Source organism: Arachis hypogaea, chromosome 20 (genome assembly GCF_003086295.3).
Source record: "Arachis hypogaea cultivar Tifrunner chromosome 20, arahy.Tifrunner.gnm2.J5K5, whole genome shotgun sequence".
NCBI classification, from domain to species: Eukaryota; Viridiplantae; Streptophyta; class Magnoliopsida; order Fabales; family Fabaceae; genus Arachis; species Arachis hypogaea.
The window spans coordinates 17,476,421-17,482,967 of NC_092055.1; the positions used below are offsets into that span (position 1 = coordinate 17,476,421).

The 6,547-nt window shown below is 32.2% G+C and overlaps 1 non-coding gene across 1 annotated transcript; it reads left to right on the forward strand.

Annotated features, from left to right (window-relative positions):
• Positions 1-434: 434 nt before the first annotated feature.
• Positions 435-542, forward strand: LOC112787286 (small nucleolar RNA R71). Its single transcript, XR_003194707.1, has one exon. It is a non-coding gene; the product is annotated as a small nucleolar RNA R71 (small nucleolar RNA).
• The last annotated feature ends 6,005 nt before the right edge of the window (positions 543-6,547 follow it).

Below are 6,547 nucleotides of genomic sequence, written 5' to 3' on the forward strand. Positions count from 1 at the left end.
GGATGATTTCTCCATGAGGAATTATAGGTGTTTCCATAGGGTTCACCCATGTAATTCACCTCTGCTATTGCAGGGTTCTCAGGATCATAAGCTTCTTCTTCAGAAGATACCTCTTTAGTACTATTGGATGCAGCTTGCAATCCATTCAGACTCTGAGAAATCATATTGACTTGCTGAGTCAATATTTTGTTCTGAGCCAATATAGCATTCAGAGCATTAATTTTAAGAACTCCCTTCCTCTGAGGCGTCCCATTACTCACAGGATTCCTTTCAGAAGTATACATGAACTGGTTATTTGCAACCATGTCAATGAGTTTCTGAGCTTCTGCAGGCGTTTTCTTTAGGTGAATGGATCCACCTGTAGAATGGTCCAATGACATCTTTGATAATTCAGACAGACCATCATAGAATATATCCAGAATGGTCCATTCTGAAAGCATGTCAGAAGGACACTTTTTGGTCAGTTGCTTGTACCTCTCCCAAGCTTCATAGAGGGATTCACCTTCCTTCTGTCTGAAGGTTTGAACATCCACTCTAAGCTTACTAAGCTTTTGAGGAGGAAAGAACTTGGCTAAGAAAGCCATGACCAGCTTATCCCAAGAGTTCAGGCTATCCTTAGGTTGAGAGTCCAACCATATTCTAGCTCTGTCTCTTACAGCAAATGGAAAAAGCATAAGCCTGTAGACCTCAGAGTCAACCCCATTGGTCTTAACAGTATCACAGATTTACAAGAATTCAGTTAAGAACTGAAAAGGATCTTCTGATGGAAGTCTATGAAACTTGCAGTTCTGTTGCATCAGAGAAACTAATTGAGGCTTTAGCTCAAAATTATTTGCTCTAATTGCAGGGATTGAGATGCTTCTTCCATGTAAGTTGGAATTTGGTGCAGTAAAGTCACCAAGCATCTTCCTTGCACATCCACCATTGTTATTGGTTTCGGCCATCTCAACTTCTTTTTCGAAAATTTCAGTAAAGTCCTCTTCAGAGTGTTGTGTTTTAGCTTCTCTTAGCTTCCTCTTCAGAGTCCTTTCAGGTTCTGGATCAGCTTCAACAAGAATGTTCTTATCCTTGTTCCTGCTCATATGAAAAAGAAGAAAATAGAAAAGAAAATATGGAATCCTCTATGTCACAGTATAGAGATTCCTTATGTAAGTATAAGAAGAGAAGAATAAAGGAAGGAAAAGATAAGAATCCAAACACAGAGGGGAAGAGTGGGTTTGAATTCTTGGGTGGAAGAGAAGTGTTAGTAGATAAATAAATAATTAGAAGGAGATGAGAAGGAAGAATTCGAAAATTAATAAAAAAAATTATTTTTTGTTTTTAATTTAAAATGCAGTTAGAGTTCAAAAATAAAAAAAGAAAAATAAAATTAAATCAAATTAAAATTTAAAACAATTAGTTAATTAAAAAGAAATTTTGAAAAAGAGGAAGGTGATTTTCGAAAATTAGAGAGAAAATTAGTTAGGTAGTTTTGAAAAAAAAAGATAAGAATCAAACAAAAAGTCAATTAGTTAATTGAAAAAGATTTGAAAATCAAATTTGAAAAGATAGGAAGTTAGAAAAGAAGTTAGAAGAGATTTTGAAATTGATTTTTGAAAAAGATGTGATTGAAATTTATTTTGAAAAAAAAGATTTGAAAAAGAAATTTAAAAAGATTTGATTTTGATAATTAAAGTTGATTACTTGACTAACAAGAAACAAAAAGATATGATTTTAAAATTTAAAGATTGAACCTTTCTTACTAGGCAAGTAACAAACTTAAAATTTTTGAACCAATCACATTAATTGTTAGCATTAATTTTGAAAATATGAAATAGAAATAAGAAAAAGATTTTGAAATTAAATTTTGAAAATTTCGAAATTATGAAAGAAAAAGTGAAAAAGATTTGAATTTTTTTTTGAAAAAAATTTGAAAAAGATAGAATTTTTAAATTGAAAATTTGATTTGACTCATGAGAAACAACTAAATTTTAAAAAGTTTTGAAAAAGTTAACTCAAATTTTCAAAAATTTATGAGAGAAAAAGGGAAAGATATTTTTTTGATTTTTGAATTTTTAATGATGAGAGATAAAAACAACTAAATGATGCAAAACATAAAAATTTAAAATCAAAACTAATAATGCATGCAAGAACACTTTGAATGTCAAGATGAACACCAAGAACACTTTGAAGATCAAGATGAACATCAAGAACATGTTTTTAAAAATTTTTAAGAAAAGAAAAACATGCAAGACACCAAACTTAGAAATTTTCAATAATTAGACACTAACAAATTGAAAATGCATATGAAAAACAAGAAAAGATGCAAAACATGAAAATGCAAAGATCAAACAAGGAAATTCATCAAGAACAACTTGAAGATTATGAAGAACAAATGATGAATTTTCGAAAATAAGAAGAATGCAATTGACACCAAACTTAAAATTTGACACTAGACTCAAACAAGAAACACAAAATATTTTTGGTTTTATGATTTTGTTAAATTTTTTTGGATTTTTCGAAAATTATTTGGAAAAAGAAAATAAGAAACTCAAAATTTTTAATAAAGATTCCAGAAATCATGCAATGTTAGTCTAAAGCTTCAGTCTAAAGAGATTAGACAGGGCAAAACAAGCTTCAGCAGGACATTACATACAACAGCCAAATTGATGGGAATCAACTGACTCCTGTGATGATAAAAGCATCATCTGAAACTCTAGAATTCATTCTTAAAAATTCTGAAGAACATAGGATAATTTATTTATTTATTTATTTTTTGAAAATTTCTCGAAAATAAAAAGAACAAAAACAAAGGCTTAAAATTAAAATAAAATTACCTAATCTGAGCAACAAGATGAACTATCAGTTGTCCAAACTCGAACAATCCCCGGCAACGGCGCCAAAAACTTGGTGTACGAAATTGTGATCCTTAACAACGGCACCAAAAACTTGGTGCTCGGAACGTAATTCACACACTTTGTCACAACTTCGCACAACTAACCAGCAAGTGCACTGGGTCGTCCAAGTAATAAACCTTATATGAGTAAGGGTCGATCCCACGGAGATTGTCGGCTTGAAGCAAGCTATGGTCACCTTGTAAATCTCGGTCAGGCGGATTCAAACGGTTATAGAGTTTTAATAATTAAAATATAATTAAAATAGAAGTAGGATAGAGATACTTATGTAATTCATTGGTGAGAATTTCAGATAAGCGTATAGAGATGCTTTTGTTCCTCCTGAACCTCTGCTTTCCTGCTATCTTCATCCAATCATTCCTACTCCTTTCCATGGCAAGATGTATCTAGGGCATCACCGTTGTCAATGGCTACTTCCCGTCCTCTTAGTGAAAATGGTCCAAGATGCGCTGTCACCGCACGGCTAATCATCTTTCGGTTCTCGATCATACTGGAATAGGATTCAGTAATCCTTTTGCGTCTGTCACTACGCCCAGCACTCGTGAGTTTGAAGCTCATCACAGCCATCCCTTCCCAGATCCTACTCGGAATACCCAGACAAGGTTTAGACTTTTCGGACCTCAAGAATGGCCGCCAATAGTTCTAGCCTATACCACGAAGACTCTGATCTCACGATCAGAAGGCTAAGAGATACACATTCAAGCTTGTTTGCATGTAGAACGGAAGTGTTTGTCAGGCACGCGTTCATAAGTGAGAATGATGATGAGCGTCACATAATCATCACATTCATCATGTTCTTGTGTGCGAATGGATATCTTAGAGAAGAAATAGGCTTGAATTGAATAGAAAAATAATAGCACTTTGCATTAATTCATGAGGAACAGTAGAGCTCCACACCTTAATCTATGGTGTGTAGAAACTCTACCGTTGAAAATACATAAGAACAAGGTCCAGACATGGCCGAATGGCCAGTCCCCTAACATGATCAAAGGATCAAAAGATAATCCAAAAGATGTCAATACAATAGTAAAAGGTCCTATATATACTAAACTAGTTACTAGGGTTTACAGAAATGAGTAAATGATACAGAAATTCACTTCTGGGCCCACTTGGTGTGTGCTTGGGCTGAGCATTGAAGCTTTCACGTGTAGAGGTCTTCTTTGGAGTTGAACGCCAGTTTGTAACCTGTTTCTGGCGTTTAACTCTGCTTTGAAACCTGTTTCTGGCGTTTAACTCCAGAATAGGGCAGAGAGCTGGCGTTGAATGCCAGTTTGCGTCGTCTAAACCCGGACAAAGTATAAACTATTATATATTGATGGAAAGCCCTGGATGTCTACTTTCCAACGCAACTAAGAGCGTGCCATTTGGACTCCTATAGCTCCAGAAAATCCACTTTAAGTGCAGGGAGGTCAGAATCCAACAACATCTGCGGTCCTTCTTCAGCCTCTGAATCTGATTTTTGCTCAAGTCCCTCAATTTCAGCCTGAAATTACCTGAAATCACAGAAAAACACACAAACTCATAGTAAAGTCCAGAAATGTGATTTTTATTTAAAAACTAATAAAAATATACTAAAAACTAACTAAATCATACTAAAAACTATGTAAAAACAATGCCAAAAAGCGTATAAATTATCCGCTCATCAGTTGTTAAATTTGTAGGCCCAAAAAGAAAAAAACAAACAAAAAGTGGGTCATAAAATTATAAGACTGATTTTTTAAAGAAGATACAAATTAAAAGATAGAAACTAAAAGATAGAAATTGAGATACAAAAATTTAATTGAGTTTCTGTATTTTATTTAATTTAAGGTGTATAAGATTGAATTGTATTTTTGAATTCTATTTGACTTAAGATAAATATAAAAGCTGAAACAAGAATAATTACTAAATTACCCTTATTAATCAAAGAAAATAACAACATTAAATTACACTAATTATAACTATTTATTTATAACACAAAAAAAAAAAATAACTTTTCATGAGTATGAAACTTTACTAAAGCTTATAACACTTTACTGATCGAAAGAATATAACAAAAACAATAGAAATAGAAAAAAAAATCTATTTTTTTTTTATATTATTGACTGAGAAATCTCATACAAGTAAAAAATTACACTAATTATAATCATTTTAAGATCCAAAACATAGCAAACAGTAAAAATAATGACGATGATCTTCTTCTGACGGCTCCGGTGAATTTTATTACCAAAATTTTCATATATATCAATCCCTCCTGATTAAAATCCAAATTTTGCGAAGCTACATTGTATAGTATGAAGATTTTCTAGAAGAATCAAATATATTACCAATGGGGAACTCAACAAATATATACCTACATGGAGTTTAATTATCTCTTTTAAGTTCGATACTTACTGAAAAATGAGAATAAAATTTATTTGGAAAAATTATCTATTTTATGCCTCTATAATATTTGAAAGATTAGTCATTAAGCTTTCAACTTGATGGATAGACTGGTACAAACTAAATAATACGTACATACATCAAAATTAAAAAAGATAAATACAAAATTCTAATAACATAATCAATGATTTCACAAAATCTTAAATCTAAACACGAGATTCATCTCCAATATAATCAACATGGCAACTTGGTAACTAAGATCATAAAAAATTAAAAAAAAATAAAATAAAATATAAGAGAGAAAGAGAAAGAAGAGGATGAAGAAGAATTATTAGATAGGTTACTAAGTGTTTCAGAGAAGAAAGCGTTAAAAAATGAGGAGGCGAAATGATTGGGACTGAGTGAGGAGGCCCGACAGGAGAGGAGATAATTTTAGCGAATCGCGCTTGGAGTTGAGGTGAGCCATCAAGCACCAGCCAACAAAGAAGAGGAGGAGGCGAGGCTGCGACAACAAGGAGGAAGCGGAAAGAAGTGAGGTCAGCGAGATCTGAATTTCCTGAAGAAAAGGCAGTCGCCGGCTGGAATGAGAAGAAGAAGAAGAAAGTGAGAAAATGGATCTTTTTTATGTGAGCAAGAAGAAGACTCTATGGAGGCAAAGATAGAATCAAAATTTAAAAAATTGAATGAGGGTAATTTTAAAAAAAAATATTATTAGAATGTGTTTAGAAGAGAGACTGAAGCTAGCTAATAGAGACAGAAAGACAAATACTAAAATATATTTTTATTGTGTTTGGTGTAAACTATACAAATTGTGTTATATTTTTATATTCTATTTGATAAAAGATAAATACAAAAACTAAAACAAACAAAATAACTAAAATACCTTTATTAAATAAAAAATTTAAAAATAAAATAAACCTTCCCTCCTCTTTCAGTACCCTTCCACTTCCTTATGCCTCTTCCATCTCCCTTCCCACAATTCCTTCTCGTTAACATAGTTATTTTCAGTTAGGTATTCATCTTTTTTCTAAATCGTAATCATTTCCCCTTACTTCACAATTTAAAAAATAACACTAAACATATTCATTGACCTAACCCGCCACTTACCTTTAACTCCTGTAGCAAGAACCATTATCCATAATTTGCTTTATATCAATTTTAAACTAGTAAACAAATATGAACCTACAATAATCATCTAGTTATGAAATGCCTAATCCATCTTATATTGGAAGTAAAAATTTAATAAATCATTAGAGTATTACGATTTTAAAACCAAACATTGAGTCGTCTTC